Consider the following 14506-nt stretch of genomic DNA (forward strand, 5'->3'; position numbering starts at 1 on the left):
AAGCACGCACAACCAAACGTCTAAGGGCAGTACCAAACTCCCGAGCCGACTCATTTAGTAGCCGGATACGAGAGGCAAACTCTGCCCGATGCCAATCAGCACTCCCACTAGGCTCTAAGCACGCCTGCAGAGCTTGTTTCAATGCCGCATAACTTGCACGAGCCTGTGGCGGTAGCCCCCCATAAATTTCTCTCGCTTTCCCAGACAACAGTAAAGACAGGAACTTTAACTTAATCCCGTCATCCCACATATTTACTACAGCGGCCATCTCAAATTGGTCAAGCCAGTCTGACCACTCTCTATTTACGCCCGTAAACGTATCGGGCATAAAAACCGGACGACTTACAACACGCGCTGCCGCACCAGGAATCTCTTGCTGATCATCTCGCAGAGACGCCAGTGATGAGGTGGCTTGCTCCAGCACGCTCTCCCGCTGAGACATCATTACCCGTCAATTATCAAAACTACAACAATCAAACCTAGCAGCGATCCCACCGCTGCCACCAGTGTAATAAGTGTAGCGAACTAAAACTCCTATGTCCGCTACAACTTAAACGGGTTCACTGGTAACCGCTGCCACCACCTTTTTTTATAATTTATCTGGGGAGGTCCAGACACCAGAGCCAAGGGTATAAATAGAATATTACTTTATTTAATTCATTTAATAGCCGGAGATCACAATCCTTTCCAGAGGGAAACACCGGACAACAGGGGGCAATACATCACACGTGTTGACTCCACATCATCAAATCACGCCCAACAAAATCCATGATTATAAATACACGATCTAGTGAGGAAAGAAGCACTGCACTCTGTATATCACCCAAAGCGCCCCCATCAGTCCCCTTCCCCACCCTCAGCAAACCCCGGCTAAAAAGAGTGTCATCCACACACAACCGTACGCATGCATACAAAGACAAAGAAACCTTTAAAAGGGACGGTTACTTCTCAGGAGAGAGGCAATACAGCCCCCCCGTCCCTCCCCAAAGAAGGAAGAGGCTCCACTCCCACAGCTCACTTCACTCCGCGGCTCCCTATCGCCCCCACGTAACTAACTTCCCTACACACTCGCCCCCCCCCCCCCTCACTCTTGCCTACTTATCTTCGCCCGCGGCCGATCTAAAATCAGCGACGGACCCACCACATTTCCCCCAACATTAACCGCGGACAGCCAAGGGATTCCCCTCCCTCCTGAACCACAATGATCCTTTCTCCACCAAACCAACCCAAGCAAGAGAAAAACCTCCCTCAATCTATTCCAACCCCCTTTAAAAAGACAACCCTCCCCCCCCTCCAGATGCAACCCATTAACAATCACACAATACTCTCCACAACACTCACCACAGTAAGAAGAAGCGTACGGCACTTGGTAATCCCAGGCAGTCTCCCAACCAAGTACTAACCAAGCCCAGCCCCGCTTAGCTTCCGAGATCAGACGAGATCGGGCGCAGTCGGAACAGTATGGCCGAAAGCGAGGGAAGCGGCCAGAATCAGCCCTTTTGTTTTCAGTTGAGGGTTTATTGAGAGTCGCACCGAGAGAAGAGCAGACGTCGAGGCGGCATTGATGTCAAGATGTCTTTGAGAAAGTCGTTCTTAAAATGAGGAAGAAATCGGTGAGTTGTATACGATTGCTATGAGTACTTTCTGCAAAAGTGGGCGGGGACTGCCGTCGTTGTACAAATAAAGGTAATTTGTGAAATGAAAGAGGAGTGACATCTTTACATTTGTGGCAAGACGCAGGGCCCTCTGGATAAAGTGAAACTAAGAAAAAGCTTACGGCACTTGGTAATCCCAGGCAGTCTCCCAACCAAGTACTATCCAAGCCCGGCCCCGCTTAGCTTCTGAGATCAGACGAGATCGGACGCAGTCGGAACGGTATGTTCGTAAGCGAGGGAAGCGGCCAGAATCAGCCCTTTTGTTTTCAGTTGAGGGTTTATTGAGAGTCGCACCGAGAGAAGAGCAGACGTCGATGCGGCATTGATGTGAAGATGTCTTTGAGAAAGTCGTTATTAAAATGAGGAAGAAAGCGGTGAATTGTATACGATTGCTACGAGTACTTTCTGCAAAATTGGGCGGGGACTGCCGTCGTTGTACAAATAAAGGTAATTTGTGAAATGAAAGGGGAGCGACATCTTTACATTCGTGGCAAGACGCAGGGCCCTCTGGATAAAGTGAAAGTAAGAAAAAGCTTACGGCACTTGGTAATCCCAGGCAGTCTCCCAACCAAGTACTAACCAAGCCCGGCCCCGCTTAGCTTCCGAGATCAGACAAGATCGGGCGCAGTCGGAACGGTATGGCCGTAAGCGAGGGAAGTGGCCAGAATCAGCCCTTTTGTTTTCAGTTGAGGGTTTATTGAGAGTCGCACCGAGAGAAGAGCAGACGTCGATGCGGCATTGATGTCAAGATGTCTTTGAGAAAGTCGTTCTTAAAATGAGGAAGAAAGCGGTGAGTTGTATACGATTGCTACGAGTACTTTCTGCAAAAGTGGGCTGCCGTCATTGTACAAATAAAGGTAATTTGTGAAATGAAAGGGGAGTGACATCTTTACATTCATGGCAAGATGCAGGGCCCTCTGGATAAAGTGAAAGTAAGAAAAAGCCTACGGCACTTGGTAATCCCAGGCAGTCTCCCGACCACGTACTAACCAAGCCCGGCCCCGCTTAGCTTCCGAGATCAGATGAGATCGGGCGCAGTCGGAACGGTACAGCCGTAAGCGAGGAAAGCGGCCAGAATCAGCCCTTTTGTTTTCAGTTGATGGGCTATTGAGAGTCGCACCGAGAGAAGAGCAGACATCGATGCGGCATTGATGTCAAGATGTCTTTGAGAAAGTCGTTCTTAAAATGAGGAAGAAAGCGGTGAGTTGTATACGATTGCTACGAGTACTTTCTGCAAAAGTGGGCTGCCGTCATTGTACAAATAAAGGTAATTTGTGAAATGAAAGGGGAGTGACATCTTTACATTCATGGCAAGATGCAGGGCCCTCTGGATAAAGTGAAAGTAAGAAAAAGCCTACGGCACTTGGTAATCTCAAGCAGTCTCCCGACCATGTACTAACCAAGCCCGGCCCCGCTTAGCTTCCGAGATCAGACGAGATCGGGCGCAGTCGGAACGGTACAGCCGTAAGCGAGGGAAGTGGCCAGAATCAGCCCTTTTGTTTTCAGTTGCGGGTTTATTGAGAGTCGCACCGAGAGAAGAGCAGACGTCGATGCGGCATTGATGTCAAGTTGTCTTTAAGAAAGTCGTTATTAAAATGAGGAAGAAAGCGGTGAGTTGTATACGATTGCTACGAGTACTTTCTGCAAAAGTGGGCGGGGACTGCCGTCGTTGTACAAATAAAGGTGATTTGTGAAATGAAAGGGGAGTGACATCTTTACATTCGTGGCAAGATGCAGGGCCCTCTGGATAAAGTGAAAGTAAGAAAAAGCTTACGGCACTTGGTAATCCCAGGCAGTCTCCCAACCAAGTACTAACCAAGCCCGGCCCCGCTTAGCTTCCGAGATCGGGAGCAGTCGGAACGGTACGGCCGTAAGCGAGGGAAGTGGCCAGAATCAGCCCTTTCGTAGTCGATGCGTATCAAAGCCGCCGGCACATTTCATGCACCTTAACCTGCTCCTTGCTTTTTCCCCCGCTCACCCTGCAACCCCACCATCAAATCAGGTGTCCCGCCCCCAGCACGGCCGCCCAACGTTTTTCAGATTCCTCGGCCGGCAGCCTCCAGCGACTAATTTCATCTTGCCAGATGGGCAGACTTTCTTCTCCTTACTACTTTGCGGTACCAGGTAGATTAAAAATTGCGTGTGCGTGCTGGCAATCATTGCCCCTTTACCTGCCGAATGCTGCCTAATTTTAACGCTGCAATCGAAAGCTATCAAATAAGATAGACAGCCTTTTGTTTTCAGTTCTGGACTTATTCAGCGTCGCGCCGAGAGAAGAGCAGACGTCGATGCGGCGTTGATGTCAAGATGTCTCTGAGAAGGTCGTTCTTAAAGTGAGGAAGAAAGCGGTGAATTGTACACGGTTGCTTCGAATACTTTCTGCAAAAGTGGGCAGGGACTGCCGTCGTTGTGCAAATAAAGGTAATTTGTGAAATGAAAGGGGAGTGACAACTTTACATTCATGGCAAAATGCAGGGCCCTCTGGATGAAGTGAAAGTAAGAAAAAGCTTACAGCACTTGGTAATCCCAGGTAGTCTCCCAACCAAGTACTAACCAAGCCCGGCCCCGCTTAGCTTCCGAGATCAGACGAGATCGGGCGCCGTTTTTTTTTTTATTAAACCACTCAGAATGACATCACCACACATACACCACAGCAGGGGGGCAGTACAGAGAGAGGGGCCAGGGACCGGGCCAAGCCCACGACCCAAGACCCCTACTCACAGGGTGCAGCTGTCTTCATCATGGAGGTGTGGTTTTAATAAAAAAAAAGCACAACACAACACAATAAAAGCCAATCAATGAAACGTCCAATTAAAAGAGGAGCAAGGGGAACTAAAGACAAACACAGAACACAAACAACAAGCAGCACGAAAACCCACCCACACACAACCCATGCAAAGAAAACAACCCAGGGAACCCAACCAAAACAGGGAAACGGAAAGAAAGCAAACAGCCCACCCTCAAAACACATCCCAAACCAAACGCCCACCCACAACAGAAACAAAAGGAACCCGGTTCAGGGCATGTCATGAGGCCCGGCAGACACCTTGGATAAAACCAGTCGATAACGGCACATTAAAACCGGATCTAAAACCACGCCCTCATTGTGCCGCCACTGCTAAAAACAGGTTAAGAAAGGTGCTGGCGGGGTGGACCTTGGGGACACCAAACAGGAACATGACCTGCCACCCCGCCTCGGTAAAAACAGGCACGGGCCCCACCGCCCCGGCTATCTTGTCCAGCACCTCCAGTGCCCAGACAATAAAATCAGATAACTGTGGAGAGCCAAAGAACAAGTGTGTGCGGCCCTCCTCCACATCCCGGCACACTGGGCAGAGTGTAGACGCAGCAAAGCCCAGTCTATACAGCCACTTCATTGACCATAGGGCATTGTGCCGCTGTCTGAAATCAAAATGAGCCAGGGCAGGGTCTGTCGGGCAGACCAGCACGTTCCCCCACAACAGGTCAGGCCCCATGGCAGTGAAGCACCTGCTCCAAAACTCCTGCGCCACTGGGGCAATGAAAGCGTGCTGCCTGTAGAGGCGGGCAAAGTCACAGGTGGCACACGCCCCCAAGGGGACGAGTGACCCGGACAGCCGCCTCACGTACACCACGGGGAAACGAGGGGCCACATATCGCTCGATGTCGCGCACCCAGTCAGCGGGGAGGGCAGCCCTAGCCGCCAGACATTGCCTGGCTACAGTGACCCTGGAGGCCTTCTTGGCCACAGCCTCGACCTGGTCAAAGACGGCCGCGGGAGGCAGGAAGCCAGGGCGCACCTCATAGAAGAGGTCTCGCACCTGACGCACTCCGGCCTCCCACCAGTGCCGGAACTCCAGGGGCCGCCCACCGGAGAGGACGTGCGGGTTGAGTAGCAGCGGCTGCTGCCCCTCAGGCACCACCACAGTGTGCTCCTGGAACTCCGCCCACGCCAACAGGAGCTGCGCATAGAGGGAGGGGATGCCTCGCACCATGCCGGGCCGGAGGCGCATCCAAAGGACGTCCTCCTTTGGCCTGCAACATCCGCACACACAGGGCCTTGGCCTGAACCAGAGGGCCCAGGAGGGCCAAACAAAGTAGCGTAAGCCACCATGACTCTGCCACCCCCCCACAGAGGAAGCGCAGGGCGGCCGCCCGCAACCTGCCGTAGTGTCCGTGAGGCAGGTGAGTCACGCTCAGGTGATACCACAGCACGGATAACACCAATGCGTTCAACAGGAACACCCGCTGCTGCAGAGAGAGGAGAAGGCCCGACCACCCGGCCAGCCGCCGCTCCACAGCACCCGTGAGATTGTCCCACATCCTCCCCATCGTGACCTCGGCGCTCCTCCCGAGCAGCACACCCAGGAGGCGCACCTCCCCCTCGGCCTCAGTCAGCCCCAGCTCAGCGGGCAGAGGCCCAGCCGAGCCGAGCCGCAGGTAGACTGACTTCTGCAGGTTCACCCTGGCCCCAGTGATATCACAGTACTGCTGCGCAATGCAGCCCCCACGCTGGCCCCGTCGGGTACGAGCAGGGTGGTGTCATCAGCGTACTGGAAGACCGGTGGAGCGTGACATGTCGGGCTGATGGGCACCCTAGCGATGCCATGAGAGGCGGCCACCAGGAGGCCGAGGGGCTCGATCGCCAAGGTGTACAAGGCGACCGACAGGGGGCAGCCCTGCCGCACCGAACGCCTAATGCGGAAGGGAGCAGTAACGTAGCCGTTTCAGGCGACCGCGGACATGGCGGAGGCGCACAAGAGGCGCGTCCAGGCCAGGAAGCACGGGCCGAACACCTCCAGCACAAGCAGGGGGTAGGCGTGCTCGACCCTGTCAAAGGGCTTGGCGAAGTCGAGCTTCACCAAGTAACCGGGCGTACCCGCCGTCTCCATGAAACCCACCGCCGCCTGCACATCCCGGACAGTGTCCAGGATGGTGCGGCCCGTCACCCCGTACGTCTGGGTGGTGCGGATGAGAGACGGCAGCACCCGACTGAGCTGGGAGGCCAAGACCGAGGCCAACACCTTGTAATCGGTGTTGAGCATGGTGAGGGGCCTGTAATTAGCCAGCTCCCCCCTGTCTCCCGTGTGCTTAAAGAGCATCTTAATCACACCCAGCCGGATGGTGCCGTGCATCGCACCGCGGGCAAGGACGTCACTATAAAGGGCCTGCAAGATGGGCACCAGCTCCCCCTTAACCCTTTGGGGTCTAGGGGTAGGAAACACACTTTCACTGACTGGGGCATGATCACACATTTCTTCAAATATCATAAACTTAATTCATGGCAAATAAATTATTTCTTATATATTTGTTTTGCCATTACACTCATCTTTATTTTAATATATATTGTAAATATGTCAGATTTTTGTTAAGTTTGAAATTTGACATCAAAGTATAGACATTGCAAAATGCAGTTTGGAACACTTGCAGAAACATTATAAAAGAACATAGTAAGCAATGCTGGCAGTTTGTTTTGATCCCAGATATCTGATCACCAAAGTCTTGGCTACATGAAGATGACTAAATGGTGTAGATGCAACATTCATTTGGAAAAATAAATAAGAAAAACCTAACTCATGTCACTATTTCTGGCTCCTTTCATTGAATATGTAGCAACTTTCATGTGTATGAATGAGCCATTGTCACCTGGCCACGTCCCCAACCCCCTTTTATGGCGCTGAAGGGGATGTATCTGGATCGCGTTGCACCGTTGCGCTGTTAATCAAATTACCATGCGAATGCGATTTGAATACGCGCTAATGCGGCTATTTATAATGTGAATAGCGATCTTCAGGTGAGAGCGGCACTACACGCCCCCGATGCAGGTAAAACAAAGTAAGATGACATGGTTTACTTTTCTGCCGATTTAACCTAATTAGAAAAACTTTAATACTTCCGACAATGGACGTTTTGAAAAGAAGACAGATTACGGATTTAGCCAGGGTTTTTTTCATGATTCTACATTAAGATTTCAGCGAGATATAAACTGAAATATATCGACGACTGAAATATATCGACGACTGAAATATATCGACGACATACTCGACCCCAGAGAGTTAAAGACCCTGTAAAAGTCTGCCGTGAGGCCGTCAGAGCCGGGACACTTCTGCGGCCGTAGCCGGTCAATGGCTGCCCCGATCTCATCACAGAACAAGGGGGCGTCACACAGGGCGACGCTCTCGGGCGAGAGGCGCGCCTCAAGCAGCCCCGCGAGGGGGGAGAGGGCGTCCAGATCGCTGGTGAACATGGCGGCCCAGTAATCCCGCACGACGTGTAGGACACCAACTGGCCGTCCGGGCAGCGCACCGACCGGAGCAGCCTCGCAGCCCCCCTGGACTCCTCCAACACCTTGAAGTAGCACGGGGAGAGCTCCCCAGGAGCGACGAAACACACCCCGCTCCGCAACGCCACCCCGGCATGCCCCTGCTCAGAGAGGAGAGCCAGCTCATTCTGCAGGGCCGAGACCCGCACGGGATCCCCTGCATCCTGCTCGAGCGCCATCAGTTCCAGCTGGAGGTCACGCAGCAAGGCACGCTCCTTCCGCCGAAAGCGTCCGGCCGCGGCCCTACCGGCAGCCTGCAAAACGGTCGCCACCTCCCGCTTTAACAATTCCCACCCCGCCTGAATGTCGAGGGAGAACAGGGGCGACCGCACCCCAGTCCACAATGCGAAGCTAACCTTATCAGTAACGGTACCATCGCTTAAGAGGGAGGGGTTGAGGATCCACGTGCCTCGCCCGCGCTGCACCTCCCCAGAGTCAAGTGTGCAGAGGAAGTAGTCGTGATCGCTCACGAGACACTCCCGATAGAACACCGTACGGACACGGGCAGCGACAGCAGGGGACACCAAAGCGTAGTCCAGCCTGCTGCCGTGCATCACGCCCCGGACACGCTGCGTCCTGGAAAGGACACGACGGTCAGGGTTGCGATCCCTCCACAGGTCCGTGAGATGACAGACACGCATCAAGCGAAGGAGAGCTGCTCGCCCCACATCGGCCCGTATGACTACCCCCCTCCTTGGCCCAGGAGTGCAGCCCCCAGGCATTGAGGGAGGTCAGAGTCAGAATCATTGGGTTAAAAAAAAAAGTCTCTATTAGGCACCAGGCAGGGGACACATCACGCCGGACAAGACTGCAGCGCAGGAAGTAAAAGCCACACATACCAAGATAAAAGCGGGACGCTCCCAGCCGAAACGGCCCACCCAGATGGTGGAGTGATGTCACGGCAAACACCCAGGTAAAAGAAACATAAAACACAATAAGAATAATAAAAGAAACAATAAACAGAACCATAAATACAATAAATAGGTGAACTATAAGAAAAAACGAAAAACACAATCAACTAAAATGCATGGGACCTAGGGGACGGGGAAAAACGAGGGACGACAGCGGCGATAGCAGAGGGGGGGCATAAGGTGACACGGACACGTCGATATGATAATGAAAACAAAAAAAACCAAAACAAAACCGGGGCGGCAGAAAAGCAACACACAATCAAAGACAACACAAGCCAAGGGAGACATGAGTCCATGAAAAAGGGGGGTGGTGAAAATCAGTCCGTGTCGCCGCTGTCGTCATGACCCGGCTCGCAGCATGCATGGCCGCCAGGGCCGCCACCGCTGACTGCCGCCGCTCCTCCTGACGCCGCAGGGATTTGGACAGGCCCGGCAGAGGGGGCTGACGAGACGCCCCGGACCTAGACCCCATACAGAACCGTAATTTATGCGTGGTTTTACCCAGCTTGTTGATTGGCGATTTTCCCGAGTCATGCTGGATCCTCGGAGCGACGAAGGGGTCCGGGTCCAGGGCATCAATCTGCCGAAGAGTGTCAGTGCGGAAGGGGGGGATGCCAGACCAGGGCGACGCCAGGGGCCGGACAGATGGGTGCAGAGGGGAGGGGGGGCCATCCACAGTCCTACCCCCGGCCATCTGCGATGCCGGGCGCACTTCGTCCGCGGCCTGAGCTGCGGGATGGGACGGGGTCAGAGATGGGGGGGGGGGGGGCGGGCGGGGGCTCGTAGTAGAGGGACTGGGAGACAGGCAACGAAGGCACTGGCAGCTCCACAGGAACCGCAGCTCGGGAGGGCAGTGCCATGTGGTCAGCACCCGACGCCCCAATGAGGTCCTGTGCGGCCGGGGGGTCTCCGGCCCCCCCAAAAAGCACAGCGTCCACCCCCAAGAGGGCACCCCCACTCACCTCCCCCGGCAGGCCGGCTTTGGTGTCAGCACCGCAGGAGCGGTGGTCTTCTGCAGCGGGTTCCAGGCAGTCGGCGGCAGCAACAACAGGGGATGGTGGCAGCAGTGCGAGGGTCCTGCAGGCGAGAGAGAGACATCCCCTTCTCCCCCCCCACGTGAGAGCCCGGGTCAACCCCGTCCCTGGCAGCGGAGGCCTCCCCTCCCGACCAGGGGCGCCGGAGCAGGCTCACAGAGCGGCGGCCATGCGGCAGCTGGCACAGCGGGCGGCAACACAATCGCGGGCGTAGTGCCCCTGCAGCCCGCAGACACGGCAGACATACTGGGGGCATATCCGGCAGAGGCGGACCTGGTTATCATGGGCGACCCGTATATAGCGGGGCCCCTCGGCCGTGTCAAAACGGGCACTGTAGGGCAAGGACACCACGCCGGTCGGGAAACGCACCCTGACGCAGCGGGTGCCGTCAGTGACCTGAGTGCCGGGCAGGAGCCGACGGCGCACCGGGAGGATGGGCTCCACTCCCCATGCCGTGAGGCGATCGAGGACGACCTGGTCGGGCACATATGCAGGCAGGTGCAAAAAGGAGACCATGCGCTCCGCCTGACAGAGGCGTCTGACCGGGCATAGCTTGCCCTGTATGGTGAGTCCGCCCTCAATCAGCTCGATATACTCAGGGGCGGTGAAGGTAACCTCCACTGCTACATTAGGGGCCGGGCATACGGCCAGCAGGGCTTCCTTCGACACCAACAGTAATATCGCCTTCGCTACCTCAAGCAAAGGCACGCTGTCAAACGCACTCATGTCTATGGAGACAGTGGCCTCCTTAGTATATGGCCCCTTCGGGCCGGGAGTCGTGTCCCAGGCTCCGGGCAGAGCCGCACCTTGGCGCAGGACACCCGCACGCACCCCCGTGCCAACTCGCACACCGGCACCCGCCCGCTGCGCCCGACCGGCCTTGGCTACCCTCCCAGCGTAGCTGTTGGGCGGAGTGGATGGCCGCTGTTCAGCAGCAATATTACACAATTAAGGGGAGGAGGGGGGGCAAACAAGAAGGGAGCCCAGGGGACAAAACAAACAACCAATTAACAGGGCAAAGGAAAAAAAGCCTGTAAATGAGAGACACGCAAAACGCGGAAGTGAAAATCTAAATAAACAACCGGCGAGAAAAAAAAAAAACAAATGACAAGCCTCTCTCCCCAGCACAATAAATCGGCCAGGGAGAGTGGAGACCAACAGGGGCAGAAAAGAAAGCAAACAGTGATGAAAACACAAATTAAACCGGATCGCACAGGAAGGGAGGGCGAAAACAAAACACAAATAAGGGGCGAATAAAGGGATGACAAGCCTCTCTCCCTGGCTCAATACAAGGCCAGGGAGAGGGAAAACAGAACCAGACCAAACAGAAAACGAAAAAGAGCTGAAATCAAGGGGAAAAAAGCCTAATTGGCAAACCAGGAAGTAAATGGCGCACCGCGCAAAGAAAGCCAAACGAACAGAAATAAATGCCAAAAAAACTGAAAACGCAACGGCATGGCCAGGGAGAGGGGAGACTAACCAAGGGGAAACGAAACAGAAACAACTATACAATCAAACCGAAAAGAAATGCAAAAAAAAACAAATGAATCAAGCAAAGAGCGGAGGCAAAAGAAAACACCACCGCACGCACTCACCACCACACACTCACTGAACCAGGCACGATCTGACTCGATCATGCGCAGTCGGAACGGTATGGCCGTAAGCGAGGGAAGCGGCCAGAATCAGCCCTTTTGTTTTCAGTTGAGGGTTTATTGAGAGTCGCACCGAGAGAAGAGCAGAAGATGGACAACAAGCAGCACACGACCCACCCGCACAGAAAAACCCAAGAAAAACAACCCAAGCAACCCACCCCAAACAGGAAAACAAACGGAAAGGAACAGCCCACCCTCAAAACACATCCCAAACCAAACGCCCACCCACAACAGACACAAATGGAACCCGGTTCACATAATCACATAAGAACCGGGGCATGTCATGAGGCCCGGCAGACAATAAAAACACCTTGGATAAAACCAATCGCAGACGGTAGCGACACATTAAAACGGGATCTAAAACAACACCCTCGTAGCGGGCCTTGTTGCGCCGCAACCAGACAACATATTTTGCGACAGCTAAAAACAAATTAAGAAAGGTGCTGGCGGGGTGGACCTTGGGGACACCAAACAGGAACATGACCTGCCACCCCGCCTCGGTAAAAACAGGCACGGGCCCCACCGCCCAGGCAATCCTGTCCACCACCTCCTGTACCCAGACAATAAAGCCGACTAACTGAGCGCAGCCAAAAAACATGTGTGTGCGGCCCTCCTCCACTTCCCGGCACACTGGGCAGAGCAGAGACGCGGCGAAGCCCAGTCTATGCAGCCACCGCATTGACCATAGGGCATTGTGCCCGCTGTCTGAAATCGAAATGGGCCAGGGCAGGGTCCGTCGGGCAGACCAGCACTTTCCCCCACAACAGGTCAGGCCCCAGGGCGGGGAAGCACGTGCTCCAAAAGACCTGCGCCACCGGGGCAACGAAAGCGCGCTGCCTGTAGAGGCGGGCAAAGTCACGGGTGACGCACGTCCCCAAGGGGATGAGTGCCCCGGACAGCCGCCTCACATACACCGCGGGGAAACGGGGGGCCGCCGGCCCGATCAATGTCTCGCACCCAGTCAGCGGGGAGGGCAGCTCTCGCCGCCAAACACTGCCTGGCTACAGTGACCCTGGAGGCCCTCTCGGCCACAGCCTCGACCTGGTCAAAGACGGCCGCGGGAGGCAGGAAGCCAGGGCGCACCTCATAGAAGAGGTCACGCACCTGACGCACTCCGGTCTCCCACCAGTGCCAGAACTCGAGGGGCCGCCCCCCGGAGAGGACGCGCGGGTTGAGCAGCAGCGGCTGCCGGAGCAGAAGCTGCCGCCCCTCAGGCACCACCACGGTGTGCTCCTGGAACTCAGCCCATGCCAACAGGAGCTGCGCATAGAGGGAGGGGATGCCACGCACCATGCCGGGCCGGAGGCGCATCCAGAGGACGTCCTCGGCCAGCTCACTCCCAGCGCACTGTCCCAGCCGGAGCGAGAGCACCTCCTTCCACAGGGAGGGGCGACTCTCGTCCAGGAAGGCCTGCAGCATCCGCACTCGCAGGGCCTTGGCCTGGACCAGAGGGTCCAGGAGGCCCAGTCCACCCTTGTCAGGGGGGCCAATCAAGGTCGCGTACGCCACCAGGACTCTGCCCCCCCCCCCCCCCCCCAGAGGAAGCGCAGGACGGCCTTCCGCAACCTGGTGTAGTGTCCGTGAGGCAGGTGAGTGACGCTCAGGTGATACCACAGCACAGATAACACCAATGCGTTCAACAGGAACACCCGCTGCTGCAGCGAGAGGAGACGGCCCGACCACCCGGCCAGCCGCCGCTCCACAGCACCCGTAAGGTCGTCCCACATCCTCCCCGTCGCGACCTCGGCGCTCCTCCCGAGCAGCACGCCCAGGAGGCGCACCTCCCCCTCGGCCTCAGTCAGCCCCAGCTCGGCGGGCAGAGGCATGGCGGACCGGGCGGAGGCGCACGAGAGGCGCGTCCAGGCCAGGAAGCCCGGGCCGAAGCCGAACACCTCCAGCACGCGCAGGAGGTAGGCGTGCTCGACCCTGTCAAATGCCTTGGCGAAGTCGAGCTTCACCAGGTAACCGGGCGTACCCGCTGTCTCCATGAACCCCACCGCCGCCTGCACATACCGGACGGTGTCCAGGATGGTGCGGCCCGTCACCCCGTACGTCTGGGTGGTGCGGATGAGAGACGGCAGCACCCGACTGAGCCGGGAGGCCAAGACCGAGGCCAACACCTTGTAATCGGTGTTGAGCATGGTGAGTGGCCTGTAATTAGCCAGCTCCCCCCTGTCTCCCGTGTGCTTAAAGAGCATCTTAATCACACCCAGCCGGATGGTGCCGTGCATCGCACCGCGGGCGAGGACATCACTATAAAGGGCCTGCAAGATGGGCACCAGCTCCCCCTTAAAGACCCTGTAAAAGTCTGCCGTGAGGCCGTCGGAGCCGGGACACTTGCGCGGCTGGAGCCTGTCAATGGCGGCCTCGATCTCATCACCGGACATGGGGGCGTCACACAGGGCGACGCTCTCGGGCGAGAGGCGCGCCTCGATCAGCCCCGTGAGGGGGGAGAGGGCATCCAGATCGATACGCTCACTGGAGAACATGGCCTCCCAGTAGTCCCGCACAACGCGCAGGACACCGGGCGTGTCAGTCACCAACTGGCCGTCAGGGCAGCGCACCGACCGGAGCAGCCTCGCAGCCCCCCTGGACTCCTCCAACGCCTTGAAGTAGCGCGGAGAGAGCTCCCCAGGGGCGAGGAAACGCACCCCGCTCCGCAACGCCACCCCGGCTTGCCTCCGCTCAGAGAGGAGCGCCAGCTCGTCCTGCAGCGCCGAGACCCTCACGGGGTCCCCTGCATCCTGCTCGAGCGCCAATAATTCCAGCTGGAGGTCGCGCAGCAAGGCGCGCTACACGGGTGTTGTTTTAGATCCCGTTTTAACCCTTAGGAGTCGGCGGACCCGCCGGCGGGGACACTTGCATTTTTTTCTGGTAACCGTGAAAAGAACTTAAAATGCGTCGTCATGTTTGATCATACACGTAAGTGTAGTACATCATTTTAATCTGTAAA

General features: G+C 56.1%; 6 pseudogenes; all 6 read right to left on the reverse strand.

Moving 5' to 3' along the window:
* Positions 1–1354: 1354 nt before the first annotated feature.
* Positions 1355–1473, reverse strand: LOC140590222 (5S ribosomal RNA; annotated as a pseudogene).
* Positions 1474–1770: 297 nt separating this feature from the next.
* Positions 1771–1889, reverse strand: LOC140590363 (5S ribosomal RNA; annotated as a pseudogene).
* A 297-nt stretch (positions 1890–2186) lies between these two features.
* LOC140590077 (5S ribosomal RNA) lies at positions 2187–2305 on the reverse strand (annotated as a pseudogene).
* A 291-nt stretch (positions 2306–2596) lies between these two features.
* LOC140590307 (5S ribosomal RNA) lies at positions 2597–2715 on the reverse strand (annotated as a pseudogene).
* A 291-nt stretch (positions 2716–3006) lies between these two features.
* Positions 3007–3125, reverse strand: LOC140590331 (5S ribosomal RNA; annotated as a pseudogene).
* Positions 3126–3422: 297 nt separating this feature from the next.
* LOC140590389 (5S ribosomal RNA) lies at positions 3423–3531 on the reverse strand (annotated as a pseudogene).
* Between the last annotated feature and the right edge of the window lie 10975 nt (positions 3532–14506).

This window comes from Paramormyrops kingsleyae, chromosome 4 (genome assembly GCF_048594095.1).
Source record: "Paramormyrops kingsleyae isolate MSU_618 chromosome 4, PKINGS_0.4, whole genome shotgun sequence".
In the NCBI taxonomy this organism is placed as follows: domain Eukaryota; kingdom Metazoa; phylum Chordata; class Actinopteri; order Osteoglossiformes; family Mormyridae; genus Paramormyrops; species Paramormyrops kingsleyae.